This window comes from Bos indicus, chromosome 13, assembly GCF_029378745.1.
Source record: "Bos indicus isolate NIAB-ARS_2022 breed Sahiwal x Tharparkar chromosome 13, NIAB-ARS_B.indTharparkar_mat_pri_1.0, whole genome shotgun sequence".
NCBI lineage: Eukaryota > Metazoa > Chordata > Mammalia > Artiodactyla > Bovidae > Bos > Bos indicus.
Genome location: NC_091772.1, coordinates 63,390,710 through 63,414,658, shown reverse-complemented (window position 1 = coordinate 63,414,658; position 23,949 = coordinate 63,390,710). Strand labels below are relative to the sequence as shown.

General features: G+C 45.0%; 1 protein-coding gene across 4 annotated transcripts in view; it reads right to left on the bottom strand.

Annotated features, from left to right (window-relative positions):
- The window catches only part of RALY (RALY heterogeneous nuclear ribonucleoprotein), a 90,394-nt gene extending 76,896 nt beyond the window's left edge, over window positions 1–13,498 (bottom strand). Inside the window, exon 1 of one of the 4 annotated variants that reach the window (XM_070801525.1) lies at window positions 13,039–13,498. The gene's annotated coding sequence lies outside the window, so the exon portion shown is untranslated. Of the gene's footprint in view, window positions 1–12,262; window positions 12,594–13,038 lie in introns of those variants that run through there. The other 3 variants (XM_019972280.2, XM_070801526.1, XM_070801524.1) reach the window with 3 other exon arrangements.
- Window positions 13,499–23,949: the final 10,451 nt, after the last annotated feature.

The following is a 23,949-nucleotide window of genomic DNA, read 5'->3' as shown; positions in this document are numbered from 1 at the left end:
CAGTCAGCTCCCAGTCTTATTTTTGCTGACTGTATAGAACTTCTCCATCTTTGGCTGCAACGAATATAATCAATCTAATTTCGGTGTTGACCATCTGGTGATGTCCATGTGCAGAGTTTTCTCTTGTGTTGTTGGAAGAGGGTGTTTGCTACGACCAGTACGTTCTCTTGCCAAAACTCTATTAGCCTTTGCCCTGCTTCATTCTGTACTCCAAGGCCAAATTTGCCTGGGTAGCTATTATATTCAAGACACTCCAGTGATACAAATGCCCTCAACTATACTTCTCCTGAAATCTGACTTTACTACCTATATTAGCTGTATATCAAACTGGACTCCTGTTCCACCTGCCTGCCACCCAAATTACTACAGACCCAAAACACTGCTCTGCTGGACTCTACTCCTATATATGACATTCATTTTAAAACGTGGTTAGCCAGTAAGATGAAGGTTCAGCAATGAGATGAAAGTATCTCAAGAGGATACCTTTAAGACTCTTCCCTCTGGACTCCACAACTAGAAGTTCCTTTTCTTTGCAAAACAGCACTATTGCCCCATTACAGTCAGGTGTCCTTGGAAGTAAACAGTATAATGCTCAATGTATGCTCTCCTCTCAATCAAGATGGCATTCCCCAAGCTTCACTCCATCATTATTCTATCATCTTCAAATTCTATTTCCATAAAAGCAATAACACACCTTGGCCAAATAGAAAAGAAAAAAAGACTAACTGCCCTTGAAATAGTAATTCAATCCGAGGAGGGAAGGTTTATTGCTGGAAAAACTTTGTTTCTTATTTATCACATCCCTCAAGCTGGATTTATGAGCAGGGAGAACACAACAAAAAAATTTTTTTTTTTTTAGGAAAACACACCTGGCAGTAGAGACAAACATGGCTTAGAAAAGGGCAAGACAGGGTGTAGGGAAGTTAATTAGGAACCCTAAGGGGTATTAATAATCCTATAGCCCCACAATGGCCAAAACTGGCTCTATGTCTGAAACAGGTTATAGTGCTTAGTCCCTGGCTATGTGCTCCTTGAAAACAAGGTTATTCATATGAATATCACCTACAGCATCCAGTATCACGCCGTCAAATGGTGGGCACTAAAATCGTCAAAGGAACATAGAATGCTACTCCTGTAAGGGCCCTCAGTGCACACAAAGAAACTAAAGGCTCAGAGAAGTGAAAATGATTTGCTCAAGGTCACGGAATGGATGAACAGTGAAAAGGAAAGAGCAGAGGCTTTGAAGACAAGAAGGTCTGTTCAAATCCAAGACTGCTGTGAGGCCTTGGGCAAATTACCCAACCTTTCTCAGTCTATTTTTGTAGGGCTGCTATGAGGATTCTAAGAGATACTGCCCTCTAGATACAACCACAAATTTACAGGAAATACAGAGTATAGAGACATATTAAACACACCACAGATAAGGCAATGAGCAAAATTTCTACAGGATACACAATCCAGTTCCTTCCACAAATAAAGTGGGGAGGGCTTCCCAGGTGGCTCAGCGGTAGAGAATACACCTGCCAATGCAGGAGATACGAGTTCGATCCCTGATTAGGGTAGATCCCACATGCTGCAGGGCAACTAAGTCCATCATCTCAAGTATTGAGCCTGTGCCCTAGAGTCCATGCCCTGCAACAAGAGAAGCCACCACAATGAGAAGCCCGTGTGCTGCAACTGGAAAAAGTAGCCCCCGCTCTTTGCAACTAGAGAAAAGCCTGTGCAGTAATAAACACCCAGCACAGCCAAAGATATATAAATAAAATAAAGGGGGGAAAGTGAACTTATAAGTATCTGGAGTGGTGATGGCTACACAATGATATGAACATACAGAATGCCACTGCACTATATGGCTAAAGTGGTAACTTTTATATTGTATGTATTTTTTACCACAATAAAAAAAGTTCAAAAATTTTTTAAAAAGGAATACATTGTGAAATACTTAAGGACAAAATATGATGATAGCAAAATTTCAAAGCACAGGATAAGGAAAAGAGATAAAGGCATAAATGAAATAATACTGACCATGAATAGATAACTCCTGAAGCTGAATGATGGGTACAACATGGTTCATTAACCTACTCTGTCTACTTTGCATATGTTTGAAATTTTCCATATTAAAAATAAAGAAGATTTGGTAGCACTGTGGCTGTGGGCTTATTTCTTAACCTACTGATGTCTCAGTTTCTTATCTATATGATAAGGAACAATAGTACCTACTTCTAGAGTTGAGATGAGAATGATTTTTTATATTTAGACATATTACATCTAAAATTTATATAAATATATTAAAATCTTATATGTAAATATATTATATACATGAATTCTCTAAGGTTATATATAAATGTATATTAGCTAGATAACACACACACAAAGGGCCCAGCACATAGTAACCTTCAGTAAGTATCAGCTCTATTAGTATGAACACAAGGTACTAATATGGTGTCTCAATACAATGGGCACCCAAATCATGGCAGCTGTTGTTAATATAAATGGCAGAGTTAGGTCTAGAACCCAGGCCAGATTTTTAATCAAGTATTTGACACATCTCCTTGATAGACCAGGTCAATGACCCACTGGCAACTCTAACATCCCCGGTGTCTCCTGACAAATACCAGAGAACCTAATACAGGATCAGGAGCTGACTAATGTTTAACATGCTTCTCTGGAAGCAGGCAGGGCCACCTTGTTTGCCAAAACCAGGTAATTTATGGTACATTTCCTAATATCTGCTGACAGAACAAATAAGAAAGGCTCTAGGACATGATCAATGTTCACACCAGCCTTCAAAGTGATTTGGTAAAACCATAGAAAATAACACCCAGCTAAGGTGCACCACACAGGGTAAGAGCTGACAAAGAAATGGCAATTTTTCCCTGAGCAAATATACAAGTAACAGATGAGTGCTGAGAGACTAGCTCTTTAGGTCTTCACACTCTCCTTCCTACCCCCTATATTTTAAGAGAAGACAAACTCTTTTTCAACATACTTCAAGTATGACTGTTTGCTGGATTAACTGCTTCCTTGAAACGATAAAATTATAGACAAAGAGCTCATTCTAATCCTTCTATCAATTTAAGTACAAATTGGCTTAGGAATATTATTACCTTTTCTACCTGCTCTAGGAGACTATGAGAGGGTATCACCCACTCCAAATTATGGGACATGTCCTCCCCACTCCGATCAACAGCAGGAATATGGATGCCACTTGATCTATGAGTAGTCACACATCTCCATTTCTGCTCAAGTCGCTCCCATTGCACACAGTAGCCTCTCTCCATCTCCAGAGCCTAAATCACCTGTGACCATACTTTCTGGAAACAAAGGGGAAGAGGAGAGAAGTACCGCGTGAGAAAAGGTATCTGGGTGCTGCTTCTGGGTAATCTGGGAGATCTGGTCCAAACACAGAAACATTGGTGTTTCGTATTATAAGCACAACCAGAAGGAATATTAGAACTTAAGATGGTCCTGGATAATACACGGTCACTTTGTCCTACAAGGCCCAGTATAAATGCTCGCTTCTCCAAAAATGTTCCCTAGGCACCACAAATGAAGCAATCCCTCCCTCCTCTGAACTTCCCTATCACTTTACCCCTTTATGGTACTGCTAAGAGTTCATACTGTGGTTCTTACAACTCACTTGTGTAACTACACACCAACCAGAATAACAAAAAATGAAAAAGACAGATAATGCTAAGTGTTGACAAGGATATGGAGCAAAAGGAATTTTCTCATGCACAACTGATGAGTGTGATCTGGTATGCCTCTGAAAACTGTCAATAACCACTAAAGCTGAACTCTATGGACTTGAGTTATGTGGTTGGAGAACACTCACTGTTTCCCCTTAACAGTTCTGCCCACAGTCCTTTGCTCCATCACTGCCTCTGTCTAAAATGCTTCCAGCATTCTTTCTCCCAACCCAAGGCTGATCCAGACCACTCTTCCTGGTCACTCCAGCCCAAAGAGATCTCCTCTTCTATAGAAAACTCTGCTATTTACCTATTAACTCTGACAAATGACTTGGGTTCTTCATATATAAACTGTATTATCTGTTTTTATAATGTAGTTTTAGTAACATCTAACCTGCTCCTCACAATACATTGTGAGGAAAGCAAGATATAGATTATTAACCCTATTTTATAGATGCTTCTGAATTGTGGTGCTAGAAAAGGCTCCTGGGAGTCCCTCAGACAGCAAAAAGATCAAAGCAGTTAATCCTAAAAGAAATCAACCCTAAATATTCATCAATTGATGCTGAATACTTTAGCCACCTGATGCAAAGAGCTGACTCATTGGAAAAGACCTTGATACTAAAAGATTGAGGGCAGGAAGAGAAGGGGGCAACAGAGAATGAGATGGTTGGACAGCATCACCGACTCAATGGATGTGAGTTTGAGCAAGCTCCAGGAGACAGTGAAGGACAGGGAAGCCTGGCATGAAGCAGTCTATGGGGTCACAAAGAGTTGGACACGCCTTGGCGACTGAACAACAACAGATGAGAAAATGAAGTTCCACAGAGGAGACAATGACTTATTCCAGTTTTTATGACCAAATTAGTTCCAGGAAACAAAAGATGTTAGTCTTCTAAACCAAACTGTCTTATCAGCTACAACTTCATGATTACCTTATCTCCCCAGAGACCACAGGTTCCCTGAAGACAAGAGACTGTTTTACACATTCACCTCCCTCACAGCACCAGGGGAGGCACTCAGTGAGAGCCATACAGTTTGGCCGACTGATTTCAATACTGTCCCCAAACTGTGAGACTGAACAAAGGCATATTTCCTTTTCTTCCAGACCTCACGGACAATGCTAAATTGTTGGAAGAAATCATGAACAAAACACAGCATACCAAATAACATTTCTTTTTTGAGGGAAGGGACAAGAGACGAGGAAGAGCCCTTCAAGACAGGGTAAGCTCCATTTCGTAGGGTTCCATGCTGCTAAGTGTTCAAAGAAGGCTGGCAGAGGCAGTAGCAATGGGTTTCAAAAACCACCGATTAGTCATAATTAACAAGTCAAACATCGATCAAATGGGAATTCCCTGACAGTCTGGTGGTGAGGACTCCGCACTGTCCCTGCTGAAGGCCTGGGTTCAATACCTGGTTAGGGAACTAAGATCCCACAAGCTGCACGATGCAGCCAAAATCAACACAAAAAACAACTAATGCCGGAAACCACACCTCAATTCTACTTGCAAGCAAAACAGAGAGCTATCTTATTTTAAAACTGCATATAAAACTTAAAATAATTAAGTCTGAAACTTAATTTTCTTCATCCAGTCATGCCCGACTTTTTGCGACCCCATGGACTGCAGCCCACCAGGCTTCTCTGTCCATGAGATTTTCCAGGCAAGGATACTGGAGTGGGTTGCCATTTCCCTCTCCAGGGGATCTTCCCAACCCAGGGATCAAACCCGGATCTCCTGCACTGCAGGCAGATTCTTTACCAACTGAGCTACAAGGGAAGCCCTCAAGTAAGAAGCTAGACATTATCAACTCTGGAAACCAGTCAAAGAACTGATGTGAGAACACGGCAAGCACTAGGCAGGCGTCTGCACCCCCAAGCCTGGAGGACAATGTCGCCTCTTACCCTAAGGTTCTTGACTTTACACAATGGCTGATAGACACCTCAGCAACAGAGGAGAAAATCTAGATAACAGGTAGAAAGGAAGAGAGGGAGGGAAGGTCAAAAACAAATTCAAACACTGAAAGTGAGATATTAAAATCGGCCTCCTGCCCTAATGCTACATCCATCAATTCTGCTATTTTCAGTTTGAACTCTCAACCAAAATATCCAGGCCAAGGCAGCAGAGGTAAGTATAAGCTAGGACCTGTTGTATTTATCTGAATGTAATTTGAAGGCAGCAATCATGTCCTGTTTGGTTTGTATGTTCTCCATAGGGAGAACTCATAGTTGGTACTCCAAATTCCTGGAACAAATAGTTGGACTTAGGGATGGAAAGCAGCTGACATAACCTTGCTACAGCAGCTAGGTAACCTACTTATCATGGTAACTCTACCCAAGACCCTAATTTTAGTAAAGTTATTTTTAATTGGTATGAAAATCAATTTAGGATGAGCCTTTAAGGTATGAAGAAAAGTTATTCTTGTGTTCAACTGATTCAGGCACAGCTATCATTATTATATTGAGAGCACCATTTCTCAGAGCCAGCTTACTGCTATCTGGAAGAACAAAGTCTCAAGGCCTTTTAACATGGTATGTGTTAAGCAGAGAACAACATTTGACTTCTCAGTGCAGCATGATCATACCTTCCAGAAAGGAAGCCCAGATGTAGAGCAGACCTAGAGAAATAATGAGTTATGGAGACAATTCTTTTAAATCTACTACTGCATTTGCTTTCACTAGCATGAAGAATTGTGAAGGAAAACTAGACAAATAGATCAACAGACACTAGGCAAACACTACCTTTAACTAGGCTTAGTGAAATCCTTCATAAAACAAACAAACAGGAGATAGCTAAATATCAGATAAATGCCTCTAGAATGAAAACCTGGCCAACAACACTAAATCTGACCTTCCAAATGAAAATACTTACTTGGAATAAAGCAATGATTCTTACCTTGACAAATAAACAGAACTATTCAGTCTCTACAGATGGCATTTTAAGGGCCAGGTAACCTCAGCAGACGTTATCTCATAAAGCCAAAGCTCTAAGGAAATGCAAATTTCTGGTCCAGTGTTTTTCCAGTCCTAGTGGTGTTTGGGAATCTTACAGTGTTTTTTCAACTTTCCTTTTATTCTATGATTTTAAACAGCTTGCTACATTTTTGAATATAACTTTTTAGTCACGGGATTCAAGTTTGCCCCATGGGACAACAGCTCCAAGTTTATAGTGGAATTCAGTAGATAATTTGGTAAATTCATCTCACAAGCAATTTTTCAGCAATTTGTCCACTCTAAAAAGCAATATCCATCATTTATACACTGAAAGGTATCTATGAACCCAGAATTTAACCCTGTGAGATACTCTCAATATTCTCACAAAGCCCTTCCTCCTTTCAGAGATAAATTCTCAAGCTACTCCCATAAAACCAAACATTCAGACTGTTGAGAGGTAAAAGTATGATCCAAGATTGTCCAGTCCAACCCTTGTGTTTTATAGACAGGAAGACTGAGATCCAGGGAGTATTAGGTAATTACAGTTAACACAAGTTTGGCAAGTGTCAAAAGCCCACTGAATGCTATCCCTGCTCCCCCAGCGGAACAGCACTGGGCATGGTGGGAGAATAGTCAGATTTGCACTTCAGTCAGTGGAACACTCCAAATACATGTGTCTGAGCCTAAGAAAATCTGAATATTCAACCACAAACTCCCGACCCCTACCCCAACATAGAGAGCAGGAGAAGCAAACAGTTTGAATGGCTTCTTGGGAGATGCAGACTAGAACCTAGGGATAATACTCAATCCTTCCTCCCCTCCTCCGGAGGCACAGCATTTATTCACATGGAGGCCATTATGACAGTGACAGAAAGACTGAGGAAAATGGAAGGGCTGCAGAAACAGAAGAGATAACTAACAATACTTGAGCAGATGCCTGTCTCAGGTTATTTGATAGTTACTCTCCACTAGAAGAACGTCAAATCCTTTTTCTGTCACCAGGCCTCATCCTTCAGCCCTCTGATTATTTTATGAAGCAATAAGAAGGAAAGGGGCTTGGACAATCCCATGCACTGAATGAGTAGCCAAGGACTAGACCAAACATCCTCAGGCCCACGAATAGACTCCCATGTACCCCACTGCCCCTTCTTTCTCATCCTGAAAGTCTGTGAGCTATATCCCACCATGGATCTGAAACTTTCCTTACACTACCAAGGGGGCAGCTGTAAGGACAGCAGGCTAACATTACTGCTGCCATTTTCCTCCCTCCAGTTGTACATTTTCTATATAAAGCTAAAATTGAATTAAAACTAGGTTTTCAGTCACTCATGTGAAAATCCTATCTCCACCTCTACACCCCTACCACTGCCTAAGGAAGAAAGGGGAGGTAAGGGAAGAGGGAGGGAAGAGAACGAAGAAAGAAAACACCTCTCCAAAAGACACACTGGCTTAAATTCAACATTCAAAAAACAAAGATCGTGGCATCCAGTCCCATCAACATCATGGCAAATATTTGGAGAAACAATGGAAACAGTGAGAGATTTTATTTTCTTGGGCTCCAAAATCACTGCAGATGGTGACTGCAGCCATGAAATTAAAAGACACTTGCTCCTTGGAAGAAAAGCTATGACCAACCTAGACAGCATATTAAAAAGCAGAGACATTCCTTTGCTGACAAAGGTGCCTCTAGTCAAAGCTATGGTTTTTCCAGTAGTCATGTACAGATGTGAGAGCTGGACCATAAAGAAAGCTGAGCACCAAAGAACTGATGCTTTTGAACTGTGGTGTTGCAGAAGACTCTTGAGAGTCCCATGGACTACAAAAAGATCAAACCAGTCAATCCTAAAGGAAATCAGTCCTAAATACTCATTGGAAGGACTGACGCTAAAGCTCCAATACTTCGGCCACGTGATTCAAAGAACTGACTCATTAGAAAAGACCCTGATGTTGGGAAAGACTGAAGGCAGGAGTAGGGGATGACAGAGGATGAGATGATTGGATGGCATCACCCGACTCAATGAACATGAGTCTGAGCAAGCTCGGGGAGTTGGTGATGGCCAGGGAAGCCTGGCATACGACAGTCCACGGGGTTGCAAAGAGTCTGACATGACTGAGTGACTGAACTGAAAACAGTCTTACCTGTCTCCTCCTCAGCTCCCCAGATTTCTTCTCCTGGCTTAGTCTTTTCTCTGACGTGTAGGCTTAAACAATCTCTCCAAGGAACTCCCACCCTTACCATCCATGGATGGGTTAGTTTCCTTCCTCCATTCTCTGACGGTGCTTGTTCCCGTCACAACACTTCTCACACTGCCTGTTTCTTTGTCTGTCTTCCCCGAGACACCCAAATTCCCAAGCTTAGTGCTATGTGTGGCAGATGCTTAATAACTGTTCTGTAAATGGAAAACTTTCCAATAATGAGGTTCCCAATGAAACAGAATCTCAACAGGTAGCCTACTCAAATGTTGGCCAGGTGGCCACCTGGTCTATGACTTTAAGTCCCTTAACTATAAAAGATTCTCTCCAATAAACAATTCAGTACTTTCTGACTTTATTATCATACTCAGGGGTTTGGGCTTTAATATGTAAGCAATATTGGGCCATCAGATTTTTAAGGCAAGTGCAACATGATCAAATCTGTTTTTGTTGCCCTATTATCCATCTTTGGAACACCTCCCAACCTAACCCTCTGTTGGCTTCAGGACAAAATTCCAACTACATTTCACAAATATAAATACCACATGCTACCACCACACCCCCCAAAGCACACAAAGACACAGAAGCAGTCAAACCAAAGGGAATTTTGAAAGACTAAATGCAGCATTTAATTCCATCTTAACCACCTGCAAGCAACGAGGATCCATAAATACCCTCTGCTGCTGCTGCTGCTGCTGCTAAGTCACTTCAGTCGTGTCCGACTCTGTGCAACCCCATAGACGGCAGCCCACCAGGCTTCCCCGTCCCTGGGATTCTCTAGGCAAGAACCCTGGAGTGGGTTGCCATTTCCTTCTCTAATGTATCAAAGTGAAAACTGAAAGTGAAGTCACTCAGTCGAGTTCGATGGACTGCAGCCTACCAGGCTCCTCTGTCCATGGGATTTCCCAGGCAAAAGTACTGGAGTGGGGTGCCATTGTCTTCTCTGTAAATACCCTCTTAGAAACCCAAAAACTAATCCCTCTTGTGTGCCTTTATGCAAAGAGGAGGGCATGGAGAGGGAGCATTTCATAAAGGTAATCCACTTAATCATCCTGAGCAGTTCTGATCTGAGCTGCTGTCATAGCACTGCTACTCTCGATCACTGCAGTCCCATACGCCCAAACCCAGGATGGCCAGAAAGGAAGATGCAAACAAGGAGAAGCTGGGAAGTCCCCTGGGTTCTATCTCAAGAGCAGGAGTTCCCTTTAGAAGACACAGAAGGGGCAAGCAGAAATCCGCAAAAAAGGCCTCAGTGATAAGGAACTTTAATCTGCAGAGTTGGGGGAAAGGGGTAGGGAAGCTTAACCAAAGGGGTATAAGCAGGCCTGGGTCCTTGTTGGGGAACTGCATGCCACACCCTACTGCAGATGAGGCCTAATCATCATTTTGCATTTACAGAGCACTCTGGGCTTAAGGGAGGCACTAAGAGTGCCTGCTTTGCCAGTCACAAAAGGACAAATATTGCATGATTTCATTTATATGAAGCACCGAGAGTAGTCAAATTCACAGAGACAGAAAATAGAATAATAGTTGCTAGGAGGGAGAAAGGAATGGAAAATAAGTGTTTATATGTAGTTTCAGTTGAAGAAGATGAAAAAGTTCTAGACACAGATGGTGATAGTTGCACAACAATGTAAATATATGTCATGCCACAGAACTGTACATGTAAAAGTGGTTAAAATGGTAAAATTTTATCTTATGTGTACCTTTACAGAAAAAAAAGCATACCAGCTTTAAAATTATATTGTCTGTAGTTATCAATTACATGACCCTGAGCACGTCATATAAACTGTTTCTTCTGCAAAACAGGTTTAATAATAGTACCTAATTCACACAGTAGCTCTTGAGAACTAAATGAGATACTCCACACAAGTCCTTAATCCAGTGACTGGTACATGGAAAGTACTTAGTATGTGTTAGCCTACTGCCACAACGCACTTTCACAGCCATTTCCCACAGGCCCCACACAACCCTGTGAGAGTTTACAGATAAAGAAACTGAGGCTCAGAGAATCACAATGAGTAGCCAAGTTCATGGTGCCACAGCAAATCAAATGCTATGCCCATGAGAGACGTCCTGTCCTCTCCACTTGTTAATTTGGTGATCTAAGGCAAGTGCCCTAAACCTTGCTATGTTTCAATTCTCAATTAGAGCTGTAAAAAAGGAAATATAAACCAAACACTACAAGCTACCTCAGGGAACTAGATGAGAAATGAAATCAGATAATGGTTACAAGAGAGAACTATAAAACGTAAACAAAGTACTATGCAACAATAGTGGTAACTTATGAGAGTGCCTGCTTTGCCAGTCACAAAAGGACAAATATTGCATGATTTGTTTTGCAGCGCACAAAACCTGGCTTCCTTTTAATGCTGGGACTAAGTAACTTCCTGGTGATTTCACTCGGGATTCTGGGTCTTAAGGCCTGAATAACTAGTTTACTGTTCTTTCAAAAGGTGGCAAACTATGGTAGAAATAAAAATATTCAGAGTCAGAAGACTGAAATCCTAGTTCTGATTCTGTCACTAAAGCAGTCTGTGAATTTAGACAACTTACTTCCCCTTTCCGAAGTTAAGGGAAAAGAGGGAAAAGGCAGGAAAAAAAAGACTAGAGAGGACCCCTTGGCAGTCCTATGTACCACTACTCTTAAATCCACAATCTTGGAAAAGGGATCCTCCAGACTCCAGAGAACTACAGCAAATATCAGTAGACTCAAGACCTGGCCTAGGAACATCCCTGCCTGATCTTTACACACAGGCATCAAACACACTGGAAAACTAGAACACTTGCCAAAGTTAATTTTAGTCCACTTTTACCCCTCTGGGCCTTATCTGAAAATAAGAAAATAAGTCTCTAGTTGAAAGCAGGAGAGTCTAAGCCACTTTCTGCTCCCCCTCCCTTTAAACACTACAGAATAGACAAGATTTGGAGGAACATGCCATAAACAAACAAAAGATGGACCTCACTGCTTTAAATGACCTACGCCTTCCTTGAGCCAAAAACCCCAGGGAACTTAAGTGTGCTGGAAATCTGGAGTCCTCTGTATCCATCCACTCCTAAGGGGCAATATTAGCAAGAAATTTGTAATTACTTCCTTTCCCCTCGACCTCGCACAGATCCAGGATGGAATTTCATCCATAATGGACACTGGCCCGTGAACCAGAGAGGACGGAGATAGGTCTCTCATCTAATGATGGGACTCAAAATCCGTTCTGCACTAAGAGATTACACAAGCTCACACTAAGAAATAAATAACAGACACCAGCACTACGGCTTTACACTTCGGTGGCTACACACTGTGATTTGGAACACATTCTTTAACCTCTCGGAGCCTTGATTTCTGTCTTTGTAAATGGGGGTAACCTCAGAAGGCAGTCTTGAGCATTCTATGAAACAGGCTACGGAAACAGGCTGCCGAAGTTCCTGCGTCAAGTCCGTTAAATGTTACCTGTTGGTATTAAACACTTCTCTCACACATCAGTTTCCTCCCTGAATCCACAAAATACCCTGCAAGGCGACTTTCTTTCTCCCGGTTCACTGAAAGGCAAACTGAGGCTCCGCCGGGAAAAGGCTGCGTGAAGTGCGGCGCGCGGCCCCAGCTCGAGGGCCTGCTGTTGTTCCTCTAAGAAGCCCAAGGTGTGCCACGAGCCCAGGACCGGGAGAGGCGGGGACCGAGGAGGCGCTCAGGTCCTTAGGGAGCCAAGCGGGTCCAGTTTTGCGCGTCTCGGGGATCCCGCAGACCCAGCCCGGGAGGGAGAGTCGGAAAACGCCCCAGGTCTGGGCCGGAGCCGGGGCCGGGCCCGCCCGAGGCCTCCCCGGCGCGGCCTCCACTCCCCCCTCCTCCCCTCGGCGGGCGGGGCGGGGCGCGAGCACAAAAGACTCCAACTTCCGAGCGGGCGCGGGCCCACCCCGCCAACTCCTGGCCCAGGCCCGGCCCGCGGAGAGGAGGCGGGCAGGGAACGCCAGGGCAGCCGGGAGCGGGAGCTGGAGCGGGCGCGGGCGGGCCCGGCCGGCGACCCAAGGCGGCGGGGCCGAGTAGAGGGGAAGGTGCGGGGGAAGGGGGCTGGGAGTTACTCCGGCTCCCGAGACTCCCAGAAGGGCCGAAAAAAGAGTTTCTAAAAATAGGCAGCGGCCCGCGCGAAGAGGTGGGTGATCGAAAAGGAACCCGGAGCACCCCCTCCCCGCACCTTGAAGGAGACGCCCCGGCTCACGGCCCCCACTCACCCGCGCTGAGAGGTCTGGAGGAAGCCGCGCCGCGCGGAAGGAGGCGGTGCCGCCGCACTCGGGGGCGGAAGGGAGGGAGCGAGGGAGGGAGGGAGGAAGAAGGCGGCCCCGGCCGCAGCGTGAGGAGCTGAGTACACACGCGGGAGTCGCCCCCGTCGCCCCCTCGGCTTCTCTCAGCTCAGCCCGCCCCGCGCCCGCGCTGCTCGCGCACCCCGCCGCACTGACAGCGGTGCGAGCCCAGCAGCCGCGAGTCCTTCCCTTGGCCCGGACCACTGAGGCGCGCGGCGGCGGGGGTGCCCGGAGGGGCTTCTCTCAGCTCGGCCCCGCTCGCCGCTCCGGCCTGGGCCCAGCCACCCCTTGCCCTCGCCTCGGTCTCCAGAGAAGAGCCCGGCGACGCTCGCGCGGCGTCCGCAGCCCCGCCCTAACAGCCTGGCTCCCGAGACGCAGCTGCTCTTCCCACCCCCTCAACCTAGCTTTGGAAAGGTCCAGAGCTTCGGCGGGGAGAAGAGAAAGGAGAGGTCGGGGCGGGGCCTAACAGGGAGGAAGGCCTGAGGTGGGAGCCTAAGGAGGCGGGCCTAGGGCGGGATAAGACGCTCTCTTACACCAGTACGGAGCGTAAGGCGGGGCGGGGCCGAGAGGGTGCTAAGGCGAGAAGAGAGGCGCGCGAGACAAGTATGGAAGGCAGTGGCGGCCTCGCAGACCCGGGAAGGGCGAGCATGAAAAAGAGGAGGAGTGGGCGGGGCGGGGCCTACTCAGGGGAGGGGTCAAGAGTGGAGGGAGGACCCGGCGAGCTTGGGGAAGTACGGGCCCTTAGGGCATGGTGTTGGAGGCGGGGTCTGAAGAAAAGCCTAAAAGGGAGGAGAGATTGAAGCGGGACAGAAGGAGGCGGGCCCGGAAGCCGAACCAGGAGGAGGGAACCCGAAGGTGGCCACTTGAGGAGGAGCCGGAAGGAGGGCGATGGCGAAGGGGCAAGAGGAGGAAAGTAGGGCTGGAGCTGGGCGGAGCCTGGAGAAGGGGCCCAAACTAGTTGCCGGTGGGCGGTGCCGGGAAGATGCGGAAGAGACGAAGTAGGAAGGAACCCCAGGTCCTTTCACTTTCAAGGGAGCCTGGTGCGCTGACAGGGCCAGGGTCCACGCTGCTGGTTGTGACTGGGCGGAGACTCCGCCGTGAGGGGCGGGAGGAGGTGCCACTTCCACCTGAAAAAAAATGTTAAATTAGAGTGAACCTTTCCAAGGTGCAGGAAATGTTATAAGTGGATCTCGATCTGGATGTTTGTCCTGCCTCATGAATATTTCTCCTGTCAAAAACTTACCTAAATCAGTGGTGCAACCTCCAAGGAGCAGCCGTGGAGCCGTAGAGCACGTGAGGACCGTAAGCCCTTCAGCTGTAGATTTCCCTGAAGGCTGGGAAGATAAGATTCTCCATGCAACGTCCGACTCATGATTCTGTGATTGTATTTTTCACATCCCAGTGAGAGACTTTATTTTGGGGGGCTCTAAAATCACTGCAGATGGTGACTGCAGCCATGAAATTAAAAAACACTTGCTCTTTGAAAGAAAATCTATGACCAACCTAGATAGCATATTAAAAGGGACATTACTTTACCAACAAAGGTCTGTCTAGTCAAAGCTATGGTTTTTTCAGTAATCATGTATGGATTTGAGAGTTGGACTATAAAGAAAGCTGAGCACCGAAGAATTGATGCTTTTGAACTGTGGTGTTGGAGAAGACCCTTGAGAGTCTCTTGGTCTGCAAGGAGATCTAACCAGTCCATCCTAAAGGAAATCAGTCCTGAATATTCATTGGAAGGACTGATGCTGAAGTTCCAATACTTTGGCCACCTGATGCAAAGAACCCACTCAGTGGAAAAGACCCTCATGCTGGAAAAGACTGAAGGCAGGAGGAGAAGGGGACAACAGAGGATGAGATGGTTGGATTGCATCACCGATGGGATGGATATGAGTTTTATCAGGCTCTGGGAATTGGTGATGGAAGCCTGGGAAGCCAGGGAAGCCTGGCGTGCTGCAGTCCGTGGGGTTGCAAAGAGCTGGACACAACTGAGGAACTGAACTGATTTTTCACATCACTTCTCCCAGAACCTGCCTAAGAGACTGGATTCCTGAGCACAGAGCAGAGTTTGAAATGAAACCTGCCTGAATCTGCCAGACCAGCAGTTAAAGCTACACTTGTGTTGTTTAATGATCTCTGTATCTTGCTTCAAAAGGAAGAGAAATCAAATTAGAGAGATGGTGATGACTGAGCCTAAGGCCAAGAGTGTTCTTCCCCCACCCCTTCTAACTTCTGATTTCTTCTTATGCCTCAAGTCTCTGCTTAAATATCACCTCCTGGGAGTTCCCTGTTGGTCCAATGACTAAGACTCTGTGCTCCCAATGCAAGGGACCTGAGTTTGATCCCAAGTCAGGGAACTAAGTCCCACATGCTGCCACCAAAAGACCCCCCATGCAGCGACTAAGACCCAGCAGCAGCCCCCCGCCCACAAAAAAAAAAGTTTGGGGAAAAAACCTCAGAAAGATCTTCCCTGAACAGTCACCTTAAAGATGTTCTCTATTTTGACAAACTAGGCCTCTTGTTCATGTCTTTCACGGCATTTCTTAGTCTTGTCATTTATTGATCAGTTTACATGTTTTTGCCCATGTTCTGCACTGGAAGGTAAGTTCCATGAGGTCAGGAATCTTAGACTGTTGTGTATATCACTGTGTCACTAGATCTAGTGCATAAACCCAGTGTTCAAAAAAACACTTGAGGGAATGAATGAGTCAATCAAAAACCAGTTAATGAATCTAGTCCCTGCCAGTCTCCTCTGCTCTGTTTCTGGCTGACCCCTGGTGCCTCACCTCCCTCTCTGTGTATTAGCCTTACCATGTTTGTTTTGAGTAGACCACAATCTCTTAGCTCTCTCTGATACAGCACATTCTCTACTTGAATTGCTCTTTCCTTTCTGCCCAGATGCCTCCTGTTCAACACTCAACTCAGGGATGACCTCCTCTGAGAGGTCCTCTCTGACCAGCCCCCACCAGGAAGGTTGAAGCACTCACCCCTTTCTATTCACGGCCTCAATTATAAAACTTCTCTGTGCTGGTGACATCATCTTCCCTCCTGGCATCCTGCTGGCACTGAGGATTATGATCATGGCCTATAAAGTTCTGTGTGATCTGCCCCCTCCTACTCTTCAGACCTTATCCCCTATTGTATTCCTCTCACCTCATCTCACTCTACTCCAGCCACACTGGCCTCCATCCTGTTCTCTGGCCATGCCAAACACACTGCTAATCTTAGGGCCTTTGCACTGGCTCTTGTGTCTGCCTCAAATGCTCTCTTCCCAGATACTGGCATGGCTGACTTCTCCTTCAGGTTGCTGCTGAAACGTCACTTCCTTAGGGAAACCTGAGGAAATGACCCACATTTAAAATAGCAGCACGCTACTCCTCTGCACTTCTCACACCCTTTCTTAGTGAATTCTTCTCTGTAGCAGTTATCACAACATGAAATATTACATTTATTGTCTCTCCCGCCCCCTTACCTTTCACTGCAGTGTCATCTCCACAAGGATTTTGTCTGTTTTGTTCATTCCCCAGAACCTAAAACAATAGGTCCTCATTTAATGTTAGTTGAATGCATGGTTATGAATTCAACAAAGAAATGCTAGGAGTACTCTGCGTCGTCCAGAAGAATCCCTGAAGATTAGCGTATAAAGGGAGATGTTTCTGAGGAAATATACTGGCAACACTAGCTAACACGGAGCATTTACTAGTTGCCAGGCAATCTGCTAAGTGCTTTTCAAGCTTGTTCCCACAACAGCCCTATGTTCAGTTCAGTTCAGTCGCTCAACTCAGCTCTTTGCAACCCCATGGACTGCAGCACGCCAGGCTTCCCTGTCCATCACCCGCTCCCGGAGCCTACTCAAACTCATGTCCATTGCGTGAGTGATGCCATCCAACCATCTCATCCTCTGTCGGCCCCTTCTCCCACCTTTAATCTTTCCCAGCACCAGGGTCTTTTCCAAAGAGTTGGTTCTTCACATCAGGTGGCCAAAGTATTGGAGTTTCAGCTTCAGCATCAGTCCTTCCTATGAGGTATTTACTATTATAATCTCTACTGTACAGAAACTGGCAAAAAGGCTAACTTTCCCAAGGTCACACAGTTAATAAGTGATGGAATCCAACTTTAGAACCTTCACACTGAGTCACTATACTGCCTACCTTCTGATTATTAAAGATCTACCACTGTTGGTCTAATAAAGGTGAAGCATGAAGATGAGATATCCTTTTGCCTTCTGAACAGTGTGGTGCCTAGAGTTGTGGCAGAATTTTTTCTTAGCCACTATATTAGGGTTCTCCAAAGAAACAGAACCAATAGGATATGTTGAGATATATAGAAGAAGAGATTTATTACAGGAATTGGTTCGCAGTTATGTGGGCTTGAGAAGTCCCATGATCTGCCATCTGCAAGCTAGAGAACCAGGAAGGTCAATGGTATGATTCAGTCCAAGTCCAGAAGCCCAGGAGCCAAGAGCACCAATGTCCAGTGTCCTGGGCAAGAAAAAATGGATGTCTCAGCTCAAGCAGAGGAGCAAATTCATCCTTCCGTCTTTCTGTTCTATTCAGGCTTCAACAGATTGTAAGATGCCCACCCACATTGCCCTTCTTTACTTAGCCTACCAATTCAAATGCTAATCTCTTCCAGAAACACCCTCACAGTCACTCCCAGAAATGTTTTACCAGCTATCTGGGCATAATTTAGCCCATCAAGTTAACACATAAAATTAACCATCACAGGGACTTCCCTGGTGGTCCAGTGGTTAAGACATCACCTTCCAATACAGGAGGTGTGGGTTTGATCCCTGGCCAGGGAACCAATAAGACCCCACCTGTCTTGCATCCAAAAAACAGAAGCAATATTGTAACAAATTCAGTAAAGACTTTTTTTAAGTTTTTAAAAAAATTGACCATCACAGCCACCATGAGAGAAGCCAAATAGAGAACAAAACCCATCACATAGAAGAGGACAGGATGGAGAAAATATTGCTGGAAAAAATGAGCCAGAGACCTGATAAAGACGTACCTGAAGCTTGACCTACCTCTGGACTTTTCTGTGCACCAGTGTATCGTTAGAGTTTGAATCATTTGAGTAGGAATTTTTTTTTTTAACTTACAAGATTTCCTAACAGAAGCAAATGAGTAGGGTTCAACAGGTGGAGGTATTAATGTCTCACATATTTATGAGATATTTGTTTACAGAATGCTGGAAGGTATTCCAGACAGAGGGAATAGCAAGTATGAAGGCAGGAATGTAAGAGCTTGAGGTTTCTGCCGCACAAGGTATAAACTGAGTTAGATTTCCCTGGTGGTCCAGTGGCTGAGACTATGAGCTCCCAATGCAGGCAGCCTGGGTTCACTGCCTGGTCGGGGAACTAGATTCCACATGCCACAAGATGCTAAAGATTCCATAGGCCGCAACTAAGACCTGGTGCAGCCAAATACATAGATTTTAAAAAGAAGTAAGGTAGAACTAGTATTTGGAGGAACTGATTTCCCCACTCAACTTAGTAGGAGGTGGGAATAATTGAAAGGTTCTGAGCAGAAGTTGCTTTAAAATGGTGAAGTGTCAAGGTTGCAAGAACTTTTGAAAGCAATCTGATTTGACTCTAGGTTCTGTTTTTGTCCCCATATTACAGACGAGGAAATGTGGCAGGCCGATGTCTCACAGATGGTAGATGAAGGAACAAAGATTTGAACCCAGGGCCATCTGAGCCCCAACTCATGCTTTCAATGACCTCCTGTCTCCACCACTGGAATTAATTTCTGCCCTCTGAGCTCACCCAGCATGGGCGAATCCTTTTTCAGAGATTTGACAATGACATTGGTAGAGCTACCCAGATCTGAATTAAGAAGATGGATTCAAGGGGATGGAAGAGTAGAGAGACTCTGCCTTTGTGGGAGGCAAAGAAAAAGGCAGATGAGAAAAGCAGGCGAATGAAGAGGAGGGAGCAGATGACAGAGAAGTGATGAGGAGAGTCAGCAGGACCTGGAGAAGGAACAGATGGCGATGGAGCGATGTAAGAAGGAAGAAATTAAGGCAGAAACAGGCTTGTGCTTAGAACTGGGGTTGCCAGATCAGATACCTACAGGGCCAGGCAAGTACCATAAATAAGCAAAGTGGTCAGGTTTAAGATAACAGGGAGTCATGGGGTCTGTAGCAAACCTGGAGTTCATGCCCCTTCTAAAGGAGGTACTACAACTCATGTAGGAGTATAAGCTCCCAGTGTGGGCAGTTGCCAGGTGTGAGGAGAAAAATAAGTTTTAAATTCAAATTCTTAGACAAAATCTTTTGGTTTTTAAATGCTGGAAACTAATTCAAATTTTAAAGAGAAAAAAAGCATGGTGCTGGCTGAAAGACACATATCTTAAGGCTGAATTTGGCCTGTGGGCTGCCAGTTCATGCCTTCTAGTCAGTTTGGATCCAAACCCCTGTTCACTACTTAACAATACTGTGTGCTCTCGAGGAAATTACTTCATCTTTCAAGTCCCAGGTTCTTTTTTCCCCTCTAATTTAATTGTTTTTAAGTTTAAGTATAGTTGATTTACAATGTTGTGTTAATTTCTGCTGTACAGCAAAGAGATTCAATTATACATATATAAGGTGTTCTTTGGAAGGAATGATGCTAAAGCTGAAACTCCAGTACTTTGGCTACCTTATGCGAAGAGTTGACTCATTGGAAAAGACTGATCTGGGAGGGATTGGGGGCAGGAGGAGAAGGGGACGACAGAGGATGAGATGGCTGGATGGCATCACTGACTCGATGGGCGTGAGTTTGAGTGAACTGTGGGAGTTGGTGATGGACAGGGAGGCCTGGCGTGCTGCGATTCATGGGGTCGCAAAGAGTTGGACATGACTGAGTGACTGAACTGACTGATTCTTTTTCATACTATTTTTCATTGTGATTTATCACAGAGTATTAAAAAGAGGTCCCTGTTCTATACTGTAGGACCTTGTTTATCCATCCTATATGTAATAGTTTGCATCTGCTATTCCCAAGTTCCCAATCTTTCTCTCCCCCACCCGACCCCCATTGGCAACCACAAGTCTGTTCTTTACATTTGTGAATCTGTTTCTCTTTTGTAAGTATGTTCATCTGTTTCATATTTTAAATTCTACATATAAACGATATCACATGGTACTTGTCTTTCTCTTTATGACTTACTTAGTATGATAATCTCTAGGTCCATCTATATTGCTGCAAAGAGCATTATTTCATTCCTTTTTATGGCTGAGTAATATTCCTTCACATATATATATATGTTGTTGTTGTTGTTCAGTCACTAAAGCATGTCTGACTCTTTGTGACCACATGGACTGCAGCACACCAGGCTTCCCTGTCCTTCACTATGTACCAGAGTTAGCTCAGATTCATGTCCATTGAGTCAGTGATGCTATCTAACCATCTCATCCTCTTCTGCCCTCTTCTCCTTTTGCCTTCAGTCTTGCCCAGAATCAGGGTCTTCTCCAGTGGGTCTTCACATCAGGTGGCCAAAGTATTGGAGCTTCAGCTTCAGCATCAGTTCTTCCAATGAATATTCAGGATTGATTTCCTTTAAGATTGACTGGTTTGATCTCTTTGCTGTCCAAGGAACTCTCAAGAACCTTCTCCAGCATCACAATTCAAAGGTATCAGTTCTTCGGCACTCAGCCTTCTTTACGTCCCAAACTCACATCCATACATGACTACTGGAAAACCATTACTTTGACTAGACAGACCTTTGTCAGCAAAGTGATGCCTTTACTTTTTAATATATATAAAATCTCACATCTTCTTTATCTATTTATCTGTTAATGGACATTTAGTTTCTTTCCAGGTCTTGGCTATTGAGAATAGTGCTACTATGAACATAGGGGTGCATATATCTTTTCAACTTGTAGTTTTCTCTGGATATATGCCCAGGAGTAAGATTGCTGGATCATGTGGCAACCCTGTTTTTAGTTTTTTGAGGAAACTCCATACTGTTTTTCATAATGGCTGCACCAATAAGTCCCAGGTTCTTATCTGCAAAATGGAGATAATAAATTCCCTACATCCTGGACTTACCTGGTGGTCCAGTGGCTAAGGCTCTGAGCTCCCAATGCAGGGGGGATGGATTCAATACCTGATCAAGGAACAAAATCCTGCATGCTGCAACAAAGATCAAAGATCCAACATGCTGCAATTAAGACCCAGTGCAGCCAAGTAAATAATTTTTAAAAATTCCCCACACTATAGGGTTGCTATACTGATTTTTTTTTAACAAGATAAATGTACGTAGAGCACTTAGCATTCAGTGCCTGACATAGAGCAAAACACCCAGAATGGTTTTATCATCAGTGTGAAAGTTATTCTTTCTCCTATAACTTATAAACTCACAAACTAGTAGAACAGGAAAGATCTCCAAAGACATCTTATCCAGGGGTCTTTAAACCTGTTAAGCTACAGAGCCCTCTGTTAAGCCAGACCTTTCACAGAAACGCAACGCATAAATGGATGAGAGAGAGGAGTTGGCTTTGTTTGAAGTTTGGGCAGGGAACCCAGAGTGCTGCCTTCTAGGCTTCCCCACCCCAACCACCAACCGTCCTTCTTAAACAGTGGTCGCTCCATGGGGTGTTGCAGAACCAACTTTGAGAATCATCATTCTATGCCAGGTGGTGCTAGTGGTGAAGAACTTGCCAATGCAGGAGACATAAGAGGCATGGGTTCGAGCCCTGGGTCAGAAAGATCCCCTGGAGGAGGGCATGGCAACCTATTCCAGTATTCTTGCCCGGAGAATCCCATGGATAGAGGAGCCTGGCAGGATGCAGTCCATAGCATTGCACAGAGTCAGACACAACAAATGGCTTAGCACACACGTGCCTATTCTATGCCAGGTCCATTTCACAAAGAAGAAAACCGAAGTTCAGAAAGGTGCAATGATTTGCCCAAGATTCAGTAACAGGGAGGGATTCCTGCTTCCCAGGCTAATGCACTTCTCAACTGGAATGACACTCTCCTTCTGGTCCACCTGCTTGAGAATGAACCCTCTCAGGTGAGGAGTAGCCCCACTCACATTGCCCCAGAGCCCCAGGATATAGCCAGGGTTCTCAGTTCTCAGGCTAACAGAAGGAGAAAAGGAATTTATCAAGAGCGTATCAAGGAGCTCCCAGAACTGATGGGAAGGCTGGACAACCAAGCTCAGAGAATTGAAACGATGGGATCAGGGACTTGGATATTACTAGGACTCTTTCCTCAGCCCTTGTCTGCGTGTAAGCTTTCCTCCTCAAAGCTGGACAGTTGGCTGAAGCAGCTCTCAGCCCTCAGAACTCTCAGCTGCTCCACTAGTGAGACCAAAGCTTTCTGCTTCTGCTCTTGACAGGATTTAAAGCCTTCCTTAAGGGAAGGACTTGGATTGGTCCAACATGAATGGGTGCTCATCCCTTTACCAGTTATCTATGGGTGCAGGCAGAGAAGGGCAATGGCACCCCACTCCAGTACTCTTGCCTGGAGAATCCCATGGACGGAGGAGCCTGGTGAGCTGCAGTCCATGGGGTCACTAAGAGTTGGAGATGACTGAAGTGACTTAGCAGTAGCAGCAGCATGGGTGCAGGGCCAGGTACTGTGACTGGCCCACCTTGAGCCAGGTGCCTACTCTTTAACCAATTATCATGAATAGGGAGGTGGCGTGAATAAGGAGATAGCAACACCCGTTGGAACCATATGGTCAGAGAAGGAAAGAAGAATTTCCCTCCTCCAAGAAGCCTATCTTATCTCCTTTGCCAGACACACTTGCCGTTTGCTAAGCGTAAACGAAATGATTCACTCTCCAACATTTGTTGCCCTTTCTTTATAACTATTAAAGCATGCATTCTGCTTGGCTAGGGGATGGAGGCCTGTCTTGTCCACTTTTGCATCCTTCCAGCACAAACAAGAACCCCTAGTGAGCTGTCAGGTTAGGATGGACTGAACTGACTTGGAGACATTTAGTCCCACTTGTCCATTTTACAGATAGGACAATAGGCCTAGAGAGGGGACCGCACACATCATGTACACTGAAAGGAGGAAAGTTGCCGAACTAGGGCTGGAGCCCTCTTACCTTGATTTCTACTCTAGTACAGGTTAAAACTGTGTAAGTTTAATCCTTGCCCATTTGGGCATCTGAGACCTGAAGAGAAGACATTTCTCATTTTGGATGCACTTGCTGGCAAATCTTAGGAGGCTGGACCTCCCAAGTATTCAGTCAGTGCTGACATCAGAACCAGAAATCTAATAATCAGGACTCAGTTCCAACCCCAAACCTGTCTCTTACTGAACAAGCTCCTGAAGCTAAATCCCAAATTGCACCTCTATAAAATGGGCATAAGTTATATTTACCTTGACACTTGCTAGGAAGACTGGAAATAATGTATACATTGTCCCCAACACATGGAAGTTCCTCAAGAAATGGTAATGTCTTCTAATGATTGTTATTGATGACAAAGAAAATGAAAAACAAGAGCCCTTCTTCTCAAAGGGAAGAGAATCATCCCTGAGGTTGGTCTCTTGGAAGACATGATTCCGTATCTTCTCTATCCCAAGCAAATTCCCTTTGGAAGGGAACAAAGGAAATCCCTTTGTTAGGAAGAGAAAGAAGAAGAGTTGGCAGGCTATGACTGTCTCTGCCTCTCCCTGAACCTTGCTCTGTTTCCCCTACTCCAGACTGCTCCAGCCCACTGCCCTGCTGAACTCAGGTCACACACACTGGTGTGAGACCACCAGCTTTGAGACACGCTAGCTGGGAGGGAAGGAAGTGCATGTGACAGAATGAGGAGACTCCCACGACAGTAGACGGCAGGTTTGGAACACCTGCTCCTGACAGCTCTAGGTTATGGAGGAAGCTCTCGAAGGTCACT